Raw genomic sequence first — 14,319 nt, 5'->3', positions numbered from 1 at the left:
GGCACATTTCAGACGCTAAACCGACCAAGCATTTTTTGCGATTGATTAAAAAGGAGCAAAAACAAAACATTTTCTTTTATGCTTTAATGTTCCACCCTCTGTATGAAATGAATTGGTCAACCGCTGAGAGATGTCCCGCCCCTTGGCCTATCTCATACAATGTGTTGGGGTGCTAGCCAATAGAAGTGCACGTGTTACATAGTGATGTCACTATGCTAAGGAAGTAAACAAAGGAGTCCAATGGAGGTGTTTCAAAACCCCAAAAAGCAAAAGAGGGCCACTTTAACATTTGAGAAATAAAGTGCAAAACACCCAAAAACTTGAATAGCACTCAAAAAGGGATCTATTTTGGACAGTTTGTAGAAACAACATAGACGTTGTGCCATCTTGCAACATCAACAAAAGTGAAACATAACTTATCTATAGGCTCTTTGATCTGCTCAAATGTGTTATGGATTCTTCATTGGCCGATGCTTCATCGTTCCCCAAGGCTTGTGAAAATCGTCATGACTCAAAACACAACCTCTTTGAGGTAAAAAGAGTGGCCACATGGTTGCCCTAGAAAGTTATAGGATCTCCATAGTCAAAGGACTTGATTCTATATGTCGAACATGGATGCCTGTACCAAATTGTATGGCAATCCGGCCAATAGTTGTTGAGATATTTTAGTCTAGACCAAAGTTGGTTGTGCACCCTATCAACATCCTGGCTAAAGGATAATGTGTACAATTGTAGAAGTAACGTTACTGAAAGTTTCTGGTTGAAAAAAAAACCAACTAATTGATTATTTCACGTCTCAAGTGGCAGGTAAAAGGTCCTCATGATCTCACTCACAATGTCTCTATTGCTCGACAGCGCTCAGGTGGTATACACCAGCACAAGCCAGTCACACGTTAAAGTCCAAGTTAATGACAGCCAGTTTGCTCCTTCAGCTTAACACTTACACGCACACACACACACCATCAGCCTTGCACAAACCCCAGAGGCACCGTTATGGGCTCTAATCACAACGGCAAATGATGTGTCACAAAGAGTGGGAGATGAGTTGGAAGAATCATTCACTCTCCTCTCCCTGGCTCTCGGAGAGCAAGAAGGAGAAGAAATGTAGCTGCAGAATGTGGAGTGGAAAGACTATGGAGGGGAGAGAGAGAGGGAACAGGGGATGGGATAGTGCAGAGAGTGTGTGTGTGTGTGTGTGTGTGTGTGTGTGTGTGTGTGTGTGTGTGTGTGTGTGTGTGTGTGTGGGTTTGTGTGGGTGTGTGTGGGTGTGGGTGTGGGGGGGGCGTGTGTCAAGTTGATAAATGTGGTTGCTGGAGCCATTGTGGTGGTGGAGGACTAGGAGGCCACCAGATAACAGCAGAGCAAGGCCTAAGCTGTCTCCCATTTTGAATAAAACACCATGAAAATCACGGTCACAAACACACTTGCAGATTTCTAATTACTTGCAGAGGCTTTTATCTTTCTTTTTCATTGAGTTATATAAATGGAAAGTATCAGACTGCGGGATAAGTGCTCTTCATGCTTTCCCCAGCAGTTTAAGATAACCTACGAATGTAGATGTAATATTTAGAACATATACACACATACATACACACATGGTTAGGGAAGTGAGTACAAAGTTGGCTTATTGGCTAAACAAGATAAACAACAAACTATCTGCTTGTAAGCAGTGATGTGGTTTCACTTCTTTTGTGTCAATCTGGCGCCCTCTAGTTGACACTGGCAGGAACTGTTCACTGTAATACTACATTTATTTCCCCAATTTACATGAGAACAGTAATAATAATGTTAGACCAATTATAGGGCACAATATTTCACATCAACATTTGTTTATTTGTCACAAGAAGTGCTACCTAGCTTGTGAGTACAGTTGTAAAATGTCTTCTGTTGCTCTTGGAGCCTCCCAAAGTCTGACAAAAGCACCCTGATGTTATCATATTGATGTCTTCTGGCTACTAGAAGTCGAAACATTTTTTGAACAGATGAACCATTAAATACTGACTATAACCGTTGTGGGGTTTTTTAGGCTCAAAGGGATAACCAAATTACGCATAGCAGCGTCGTGATGTTGTTGAATTTGAAGGGAAAATCACTGACATGGAGCCCAAGGTCTCGGGCCTGGTGAGAATCAAGCCAAAACTGTTCCAGATACCTGGAGGAGAGGGGATGGAAAGATCTGCGGTGTGGTAGTTCAGGTATGTATATGTGTATATGTTTATATTTATATATTCTTATCTTATCTATCTATCTATATCTACATTTAGAGAAGCACAGATAAGATTTTGTTCAACAAGTCAATAACTATATTTTGCACATGACTGCACACATGACTGCACAGTCCTCCACTTTAAAATATAATACACTGTCTGTCATATTCATTGTCTTAAGAGTTGTAGTTGTTTTGCTTTTAAGGTTCTTTGTATATTTAAATGTGGTGTCAATACTTGTCTTTATTATTTTTGAATGACAAATCGTTTCCTAAAAATACTTATTTTTATCATCATTATTTTTTTGACATAATATTGAAACGTATTTTCTTAGATTGTTTATGTTTGCACTTCTAGACACCACGGAAAATTCCTTGTAGGCCTATGTGTAAACGTACCCGCCCCGGAAATAAACTTGATTCTGATTCTGATGACAAAAACAGCCAAGGGGTTAAAGGGGCTGAGAGGATGAGAGCCTGCAGGATTGTGTGTGAGGGAAAGAAAGGCCTTGGGGTCCTTGTATGACCAATTAAGGAAATACCTGTGCCCTATTCCCCATAAAGGAAAAATTGCTTCCGTTAGATGCAACTTAAATTCTAATAGTGAGTTTGTTCACTCTGCGCCATGAAAGATGGCCGCATTGTATTTTGGCTCCTCTCCAACTTTGCCTTCTTTCGTATTTTTTCAGTGTTTATTTACTTTTTGCCGTTTGCTTTTAACATGGTTCGCAACATGCAAGCCGACCGCACCTACTCTGCTATACAATATAGCAGAGAGGAACTTCTTCACATCAGAAACTTTGTGGACAATAACCCACCGACAGACAATGGAGATTCGCCATGGCTAGCTGTTGCTGTTCTACCTGAGAGACGCAGGAGGAAGACCAAGCGAGGGTCCCGCGCCGGGTTGCTGGTTAGACTGAGGAAACGAGAAAACCGACCCCCTCTTCCGAGTATTCTTCTGGCTAATGTTCAATCCATTGAAAATAAGCTAGATGAACTCAGAAGTCGGATTGCTTTTCAACGGGACATTAAGAACTGTAACGTGTTAATTCTCACTGAGACTTGGCTCAACCCCGCTATCCCGGACTCCGCCATTGTTCCTGAAGGATTCACTATTTTTCGCCAGGACCGGACTGCTAACTCGGGGAAAAGTAAGGGAGGCGGTGTGTGTCTCTTGATAAATAACAACTGGTGCACAGATGTGAGGATTATTTCTTTGGACTGTTCCGCTCATTTAGAGCACCTCATGATCACATGCCGGGCTTTTCACCTGCCGAGAGAATTCACATCTTTTGTGATAACAGCAGTGTATATTCCGCCGCTAGCCGACAACAACACGGCACTCGATCAGCTGTTTGGGATTATCGACAGTACGGAGACTTCACGGCCAGAGGCGGCGTTCGTTGTAGCCGGGGACTTTAATACCGCCAACATGAAGAAAGTTCTGCCGAGATACTTTCAACACATCAGCTACCCGACGCGTGGGGGAAACATACTGGACCATGTTTATTCCCCTTTTCGACATGGATATAAGGCTCTCCCTCGCCCTCCCTTCGGCAAATCAGACCACATCTCTCTGCTGCTGCTGCCTGCTTACAGGCAGAAACTTAAACGGGACAGACCGGTAACAAAGACACTACAACGATGGAGTGAGGAATTAGACTCAGCTCTGCAGTATTGCTTTGCATCTACGGAGTGGAGTGTGTTTGAGGACAACAACATCAACACACACACGGACACGGTCATCTGCTACATTGGGTAATGCATCGATGACGTGGTACCGAAGGTTTCAGTACGAACATTCCCAAATCAAAATCCCTGGATAAACGGCGAGGTGCGTGGCAAACTGAAAGCGCGCACTATCGCGCACAGAGCTGGAGATTTGGACGATTACAGGAAGTCTAGGTATGAACTCCGGAGAGCAATCAGCAGTGCAAAGAGACAATACAAAGAGAAGGTGGAATCTGACTTCAAAGGCTGTAACACCAGGAACATGTGGGCAGGACTAAGAACAATGACAGACTACAAAGGAGCAGCGGGGGGTGCTGCGGGAGTGTCTGCATGCGCATCTCTCCCAGATGAGCTGAACAGTTTTTTTGGACGATTTGAGAGCAGCCGGGCTGTGGAGGTACAGAGGGTCCAGGAGCCAGAGCCCTGCCCTTTTGTTTTAAACAGGGCAGATGTGTGCAAATCCTTTAAAAGGGTTAACCCACACAAGGCTCCTGGACCTGATGGCATCCCTGGCCGTGTTCTCAGGGTGTGTGCAGTTTAGCTGGCAGAGGTGTTCACAGACATCTTCAACAGGTCCCTGCTGCAGTCTGTAGTCCCCACATGTCTTAAACACTCCACCATCGTTCCTGTCCCCAAAAAGACAAAAATCACCAGCCTCAACGACTACCGCTCAGTAGCACTCACCTCCATCATGATGAAGTGCTTTGAGCGGTTAGTCAAAACCTTCATCACCTCCTCCCTCCCTGACTCTCTGGACCCCCTGCAGTTTGCCTACAGAGCAAACAGGTCCACAGACGACGCCATAGCCCTCACCATCCACACTGCCCTCTCACACCTGGACCAGAGGAACACATATGTGAGAATGCTGTTCATTGATTACAGTTCAGCATTCAATACCATTGTGCCCTCTAAGCTGGCCATCAAGCTCAGAGAGCTCGGGCTCAACAGCGCCCTCTGTGACTGGATCCTGAACTTCCTGACGGGCAGACCCCAGGCAGTGCGGGTGGGAAACATCACATCCTCCACCCTGATTCTCAACACCGGTGCCCCTCAAGGCTGCGTGCTCAGCCCTCTCCTCTACTCCCTGTTCACTGACGACTGCGTGGCCACACACAGCTCCAACACCATCGTGAAGTTTGCTGACGACACGACCGTCATCGGCCAGATCACCGACGGCGACGAGACGGCGTACAGAGAGGAGGTCGAAAACCTGACATCTTGGTGCCAGGATAACAACCTCCATCTCAACGTCAGCAAAACCAAGGAGCTGATTGTGGATTACAGGAAGCAGCAGGGAGAGGGACACGCCCCCATCGCCATCAATGGGACTACGGTGGAGAGAGTCAGCAGCTTCAGGTTCCTCGGGGTCCACATCACTGAGGACCTGACATGCACTCTTCACACCATCACCAAAAAAGCTCGACAGCGGCTCTTCTTCCTCCGCAGGCTGAGGAGGTTCAATATGGACTCCAGGATACTCTGCAACTTCTACAGGTGCACCATAGAGAGTATCCTGACTGGCTGCATTGCGGCCTGGTACGGCAGCTGCACCGCCCTGCTTTACAGAGGGTGGTGAAAACTGCACAGAACATCACCAGGACGGAGCTGCCATCCATGGAGGACCTTTACTCCCAGCGCCTCAGGAAGAAATCCCTCCGGATTATAAAAGACCCCCATCACCCCAGCCACAAACTGTTCTGTCTGCTGCCGTCAGGACTGAATTTTCAGCATTTGTGTTTTCCAAGATGGCAGCAACCTCGCCTCCTCAATAACACCAGTGGGGATATTTTAACGTTTTCTACTCATTTAACTCCTAATTTTTAAAACGATCTTATTGTTTTTACTTCGTTTTTTAACTCTGTCTAAACCACCGAATCAAAGATTGCGTTAAAAGTGTACAACTGACAGAGAACTGCACTCTTTGTGCGCCCAGCAAAAGTTTGTGTTAACCCCAAAGACGCTCGCAGTTACAAGTGTGACGACCCCTGCTTTAAGGTCTCCTGTGGTGTGTATGGCCCTTTAATGTTCCTCCTCTGCTTGTGCCCGCACTGATTGAGGACACCTGACGCACTGATTGAGGACACCTGGTGGCTGGCACCGGAGGATTAAGAGGCCTGAGCCAGAGTCTCGATCTCTCTCCCCGCAGAGGACCGGACCTCGGAGAGCAGCCACGTCGCCTATTCTTTTTTGCCTTTGGCCACATTGAGTTTTGTTAAATAAATACCTTTTTCTATATATTCTTGTCCTTCCCATGCTTTTTGTTATGGCCAAGAGCCAGGCCATGACACAAGCATGGCTGTGTGTGAGAACTGTCATATTGCGTACTCACGACTGGAGGGTAACATTCACAGGCTGGAGAAAGAAGTCCGGGAAAAAGGAAAAATGATTGACAGCTTTCTATCGATCGCCCATGCCCAGTCCATACACATCTCACAGATGCAGGCGTCTGTCGTCCTGTCACCGTCCTCCCGGCTGTCACAGGCCGCGGCCTCGGACTCTGCGGATACACTTCCATGGCTGTCAACAACCAATGCTGGTGCTGTTCCTGATCCAAAGACGGAGAGCCCGGTAGCTGTGGAGGATAGACTATCCAACGTGACCGAATCAGGTATCGCTACTGCTGTTGGAGCCGTGGAGCCGTGCAATGTCATTCCTCCGGCGGTGGCCCCTGCGCACCCGGGTATTGACTGGGCTCGAACGGGAGCCAGACCCAAGGCCCACACTCTTACTTCCACACCAAATCGGTCCCACTGTGCGGTGCAGCCATCCTGGTCCGAGGTAGTTCTTGGCGGAAGGAACTGCTCTGCTGCAGCGACACCATGGCCTCGTCTGGAGACATCGAACCGTTTTGCTGTTCTTCCTGATGAGGCTCCTGCTCATCCGTCGGATGCCGCTGTGGTCTCGCCACACCTGGAAGCATCTCCTTCCCGTGTTGCCGTCTCCCCTCCATCTCATCCTCCATCTCCGGCCCGGAGGATTCGCCAGCCGAGCACAAGAAAACAAAGCAGGGGACCCCTTTCAGCGCCGAAGCCTTCGTCCTCCTTTCGCCGCAGATTACTGAAGGAGGCCGTGACCAGGAGACGCTCTGAAGGTCTCATTCTTCAAGGAACAAATCCCACATCCTCGCCGCAGCAGACCCCGGCTGTGACCACCCAGCCTCAGTCGGTAACGGCCCGTCCATACAGCAGCGTTAAAAAAATCTTGGAGGTGGGCGTATCTGAAGCTTGGGGATTTTTTGCGAGCAAGGCACCAACAACCAATCACATGAATCTCCCGCCCCCGACATACGAAGCAAAAAAGTTTGAAGTAAACTGGATATAAACTCCCCAAACAGGCGAAAACCTACCACTGTCTCTGCCACCTCCCTCCATGCCTGGCTCCTCCGGTTTATATCCCGGTAGGTAAATAGGGACTGGTCATAAAGCACCGGGTGATTCCCTACCGCTAATTTCTCCTCCATTTTTTGGAATATGAGGAAATGACCTGCGGTATGTCACTCCCAGCATACACGCAGTTTGATTGGCTAGCGCTTGAACTGTCAGATTTGCATACACGGGATTTGATTGGCTGACGCTTCCACCTCAGCTTCAAAAGTTGAACATTGCTCAACTTTGAATCCTGAAAATCCTGAAAATCTCCGCTCGCCTGCCCACAATGCAGTTTGGCGAAAAGTGAGGCAAAGTGACGTCACCCCATTCAAAGTGAATGGGCAGAAGCGTTTCAAGATTTTTTTAACGCTGCTGTGTGGACGGTCCGTAAGAGCTGCTCACGCTGTGGATACTGATTGTGACCTGTTCGGTTCTGGCGGAGCCCCGTCTACACTCCCACGGCCGCTCTTCTCCCCCTCAACCTTGATTATCAGCGATTCCATAGCCAGGATTGTGCGTTTTTTTAATGCATCAACACACTGCTTCCCCGGTGCCATGACATCCGACATTCAGAAAAAGCTCCAGGATTTACTGCCCACACTTTCGTTATCCATCAAAAGAGTGATAATCCACGTAGGCACAAACGATGCAGCTCGTCAACAGTCTGAGTTGACCAAATCTGTTTTTTAGCCACCTTTTTGACTTCCTAAAGAACCGTGGAATGTCTGTTTTTATTTCAGGGCCGATTCCCACTGTAGGCCGCGGCACCGCTCGCTTCAGCAGACTGCTTAGTCTTCACACCTGGCTGCAGTCCACCTGCACAGCTCAGAACGTTGGGTTTATTGACAATTTTAACCTTTTCTGGAATCGCCGGTCTCTTTTTAACAACGACGGCGTACATCCAAACAGAGCAGGTTCTCAGATGTTGTCCGCTAATATTCAACACACAGTGCTGTCCTATCCTCATGCCTGACTATTAACATCAAACTCATCTTCTTCTGGGGTATCGGGACAGTCTGCTGACCTGGGGATTGGCGCCCCCTGCCATCGTCCGCTGTCCCCTACAGCCACGCCAGCGCTAGTCACAACAACTGACCCTGAACCATGCCCTGAACGCATTATCTCTACTTTTCCACCACAGACACTCCCAATCCTGCTCGCCAGCTCTACCCAGTGGCCAACTAGGCAAATACAAAGAAGAGGAATTCTACACAAAAACCTCATAAAAGTGAACACCAAAAGTACATTAATGCAACAAAACAAGACAATTAATTGTGGACTGTTAAACATCAGATCTTTGTCATCTAAGGCTGCATTAGTTAATGACTTTATAACAGACAATCAGATTGACTTATGTTGCCTCACTGAAACCTGGTTGCGACATGAAGAATATGTGACACTAAATGAAGCCACTCCACCCAGTCATATAAATACTCATGTTGCTAGAGTCACTGGTCGAGGAGCTGGAGTCACAGCCATCTACGACTCAAGTCTTCTCATAAATACAAAATCAAAACAAAACTATAACTCTTTCGAAAGCCTCATTCTTAGTCTTTTGCACCCAACTTGGAAACAATTCAGCCAATATTAATTGTCACAGTGTATCGGGCCCCAGGTCCTTATTCTGAATTAATATCTGAATTTTCAGAATTGTTATCAAGTTTAGTCCTTAAAACCGATAAAGTCATTATTGTGGGTGACTTTAATATTCATGTTGACGTTGAGAATAATAGCCTCAATATTGTTTTTACCTCATTATTAGATTCAATTGGTTTTATACAGAATGTACATCAACCAACCCACTGTTTCAACCACACCCTCGACCTTGTTCTAACATATGGTATTCAAATTGAGCATCTATCAGTCAGTGCTCACAATCCTGTTTTATCTGATCACTATTTATTAACTGTTGGTGTTCTGTTATTAGACTATAAGCCACTGCATAAGAATGCCTACAAAAGAAATCTATCAGATTCTGTTGTAGCAACATTTATGGAAAAAAATCCATCAGTGCTTCCCCAAGCCTGTTTTTCAGGTTTCAGGCTCGAAAATGACATGCCCAGAACAAATGACTATAACTTCACTTCTAAAAGGGTTAAATTAATAATCGTTTTTCTCAAAGCAAGGTTACATCTGTGAGATGGATGTAGAAGTGTCAGAATCAATATAGATGTTTCTGTGTCAGAGTGAATTCAGATGGAACATAGTAAAAAAGTGTAAATTCTTACCTCCGCCTAAAGAAAAACCATTACTTATAGTGTAAATCACCCTTGAATGATGGGTTAGTAGCCTAAAAGCTTTAGGAATCCAAAGTATAACATATAATAAGTACCCTGTATCAAGATTGAGGCAAAACAAGTGAAAATTGACCTTTTTAGAGATATTTAGGGAAAAAAAGTCCAGGCGGAATAAGCTTTGGGCACATTTGGGCACATCTGGTTCCATCAGTGCCATTTGACCTTTTTCAGGTACCAGACTGTAAAAATCATTTTATAACATTGAATCATCACTATAGTTATTCATTCCATCAAAAAAAAAAGAAAAAAAAAAAAATTATTGTAAAATTTAACCTGCTAATTATTGTCATGGATTTGAAAACTGATGTTGTTTATTTGCTATGTTCTGGCTGCTAGCTCAGTGAATTATTGCCTGCAGTGATGGGGTGTATACCCATGGAATCTGTGGAATCTCATTAGTCCGTATTTGCTAAGGGCTCATTGAAAGTCTTCTTGTGGGAATTATTATTATTATTTTTTTATTTTTTTTCGTATAGTCAGTTAGCTGAGTTTCTTCCCGTCAGCTGGGTGTGGAACATTAATAGTTTCATAAATGACACTTCAGAGATCACACTGGTGCTAGCAGATGTAGCATTTTCGGACCCTTCGGCGGGTCCGTGGGGTTTAACAGGTTAACATCTCACAGTCCAAGGGAGGACTTCTTTACTAACCTTACGCCCCCCCAAATAGATGATATGATTGATAGTGTTACAGAGGCGCTAAAAATAACACTGGACTCTATTGCCCCTTTTAAAATTAAGAAAATTAAACTAAGAAGACTAGCTCCATGGCATAACAATGAAACACGCATAATAAAGCAGAGGACAAGGCAACTTGAAAGGAAATGGCACTCCACCAAGCATGAAGAATTTCGGTTACTCTGGCTTGATAACCTTAAAAAATATAAGAAGGCACTACGCACTGCCAGAGCAGCTTATTATTCCTCCCTAATAGAAGAAAATAAAAACAATGCCAGGTTTCTTTTTAGTACAGTAGCCAGGCTGACCGAGAGTCACAGCTCCATTGAGTCTTCTATTCCTACATCCATCAGTAGTAATGACTTTATGAACTTTTTTAATGATAAAATTATAACTCTCAGGGACAAAATAAACCACCACCTACCCTTAGCCAGCACTGAATCACCCTTAACACCGGACATATACTTAGAGTGCTTCTCTCCTATAGACCAAAACCAACTAAATTCAATTATTTCATCCTCTCTAAAGCATCTACCTGTATCTTAGACCCTGTTCTAAGCTGTTCAAGGAAATTGCACCCCTAATTAATACACCTGTATTAAATATGATGAATATATCTTTACTGTCAGGCTATGTTCCACAGTCATTTAAAGTAGCTGTAATTAAACCTATTATAAAAAACCTTGATCCTGAGGTTATGGCCAACTACCAGGCCAATATCAAACATTCCCTTCCTTTCAAAAATCCTCGAGAAAGCAGTGGCCTCACAATTGTGTACATTTTTAAATACAAATTGTTTATTTGAGAAATTCCAGTCAGGTTTCAGAAAACATCATAGCACAGAGACAGCATTGGTTAAAGTCACAAATGACCTGCTTTGTGCATCTGATAATGGACTTGCCATAGATCTGAGTGCTGCCTTTGACACTATTGAGTATTGACCATAACATACTACTCCAAAGATTAGAGTTTTTGATAGGTATAAGGGGAACTGCACTAAGCTGGTTCAGGTCATATCTATCAAAACGGTCTCAGTTTGTATCTGTCAACGATGAATCCTCATTACAAACTACAGTCAGTCATGGAGTACCGCAAGGGTCTGTACTTGGACCCATCCTGTTCATCATATATATGCTACCATTGGGCAATATCATAAGGAATAACTCCATAAATTGTCATTGTTATGCAGATGATACACAATTGTATCTTTCAATTAAACCAGATGTACAATTTCCATTAGTTAAACTGCAAGAATGCCTCACAGACATAAAGACATGGATGACCTGCAACTTTCTATTATTAAACTCTGACAAAACAGAAGTTATTATACTTGGCCCCCAGCACCTTCGGAACAAACTGTCCAACAACTTAATTTCTTCGAATGGTATTACCTTGACCTCCAGCACCACTGTAAAAAATCTTGGTGTTATTGTTGACGAGGATTTGTCTTTTAAATCCCATATAAAGCAAATTTCAAGGACTGCCTACTTCCATCGGAATATTGCAAAAAATCAGGCACATCTTCTTAAACCGATTTAACCGGTAAAAGTTCCTTCAAAATAAGAGTCCCGATCTTATTACTATCAAAATAAAAGTGCAAAACGAAAACTTTACCATAGGAAAATATTGGCATACAAATATAATCACTTCTCTAAAAGGTAACTCATTTTAAACATAGTTTATTTATATATAATAATAATAATATTAATATTAGTAATAAGCTTTATATTTGTATAGCACCTATTACAAGAATTGTAGCCAAACTGGCTTCACAGCAGTTCAATAGACAGATTAGTATAACATGACAGGATAAAAGCAATGTAGAGGAGCAGCTACATTTCAACACATATATCCACGAAGATTAATACATGAAGACTTGTGACTCGGACTTGACTTGGACTCTTCTTAGGTGACTCGGACTTGGACTCGGACTCGAACACAGGTAATGATGACTCGGACTCGGACTCGACTTGGACACTCCTTGGGTGACTCGGACTTGGACTCGGACTCGAACACAGGTAATGATGACTCGGACTCGACTCGGACACTCCTTGGGTGACTCGGACTTGGACTCGGACTCGACTACGACTCTCCCTTGGTGACTCGGACTTGGACTCGGACTCGAAGAGTGGTGACTCGAGAGTGACTTGGACTCGTGAATTGGTGACTTGACTACAACACTGCACTAATCCATGCTTTTATCACCTCCAGGCTGGATTATTGCAATTCCCTTTTATCAGGCTGTCCAAACTCATCATTAAAGACCCTTCAATTCATACAAAATGCTGCAGCACGGGAACAGGAACGAAAAAGATGGACCACATCACTCCTGTTTTAGCAGCATTGCACTGGCTACCAGGTCCAGTTAAGTCCAGGATTGATTTTAAAGGGCCCATGTCATGGCCATTTCCACTGATCATAATTACATTGTTGAGGTATACTAAAATAGATTTATACTGTGCAATTTTCCAAACTCACATTGGTTTCGCATACAGCATCTCTGTAAAGTATGTGTATTCAGCAGTATTCACTCTCTCCACTAAACGACTTGTTGGAGCTCTTGCTGCATCAATTCCTCCCCGTTGTCGGCATCTTGCCTATCGCAGCCGGGGCTTTTTAGGACGATGCATCAGTGTGGTAGTCCCGTCATGTATTGTCCGGCAGGATCTGGCTGGACGAAATCAAATGCAAATCACAAAATATTAGAGAAACTTAGTTGTTTTAGATTCGTTAGTAGTAGTTGTGGTAGGAGTGTGGATCTATCTAATCCATCTATCTAATGAACACAGTAAGCTTGCCAGCTAATATGCTAACCTAGCTTTCTTGTTTACTTTGGTAGCTAACACGATATGAACGCTAGCTCGGAGGAACGGCAACTATAATGTAGTGTAATAAAACTAACAAAAGCTAGTGGTTCATATTAGGCTAGCAATAACGTGTTTATAATTGCAATCTTATACGGGTAGTCTGCTACGTTCGGTCATTCATTGTAACTGGCATGAATACATTGTTTTGCGCTAGCATGTATAGCTAGCCTCGTTAGCTATACATGCAGTATGTACATGTACTGTCACAATGTACGGTAAATCACCCGGAGTATACTGTATGAGTATTCCGTGTGTGACTGCAGACATTCTCCTGCCATGACAAACATGTAAGGCCATCTGCTGACATTGTAGTTGATATATTTAAACGCTAGCAACGTCGTTAGCCCAGTAAGCTGGGCTTGTTTAGTGTAATAAAACCACTATGAACAAAAGCTAGTGATTCATATTAGGCTAGCAAGAACGTGTTTACAATTGCAATCTTATACGGGTAGTCTGCTACATTCATTGTAGCTGGCATAACAAAAATGTTTTCCCGAGCAAACCCATGTCTAGCTCCGTTGGTTAGCTCGGTAGCATACACGCTACGCCAGCTATAATGTAGGCCTAATTACGTTTCGCGACTGACCGTACGGCAAATCACCCGGAGTATACTGTCTATGAGTATTTCGTGTGTGAATGCAGACATTCTCCTGCTATGAGATACATGTATGCAAGGCCATCTGCTGATATTAGAGTTGATATATGGAAACGCTAGCAACTTAGTTAGCACAGTTAGCACTGTGTCAATGGCTTAGCAGTCCGACACAGTTTACACATTTAAACAGTCTTGTTTGATAAATACACAAATAACAATGCAAACTTACAGGTTGTGTACCCGAATCTTCCCCTGCTCCAAACGGTCCAAACAAACTAGGAATAGCATCGTCCTTCAGTTTCAAATGCTATGCATATCCGGCCTCAAACTGGGCAATGTTTTGGAAGCTTTCATCTGTGAAATGCCGCGCACACAGTAACGTTCTTCGAACCTCTGAAGGAACAGTGTTAAAAATACATTTCAACCACTGACTTCGTCGTGGTTCTTCCGTCGGTAGGACAAACAGCTCAGATTTCTCCTCACATTTCAGGAAACAGGTCCTTGGCATTGGCATGACTGGATCGATTGTGAACTGAACCAGAGCTTCCAACAGTAAATGTTAGGCTGGCAGAGGG

This window comes from Trematomus bernacchii, unplaced genomic scaffold, assembly GCF_902827165.1.
Source record: "Trematomus bernacchii unplaced genomic scaffold, fTreBer1.1, whole genome shotgun sequence".
NCBI classification, from domain to species: Eukaryota; Metazoa; Chordata; class Actinopteri; order Perciformes; family Nototheniidae; genus Trematomus; species Trematomus bernacchii.
The sequence above is the reverse complement of the archived record's forward strand: the minus strand, read 5'-3'. Positions refer to the sequence as shown.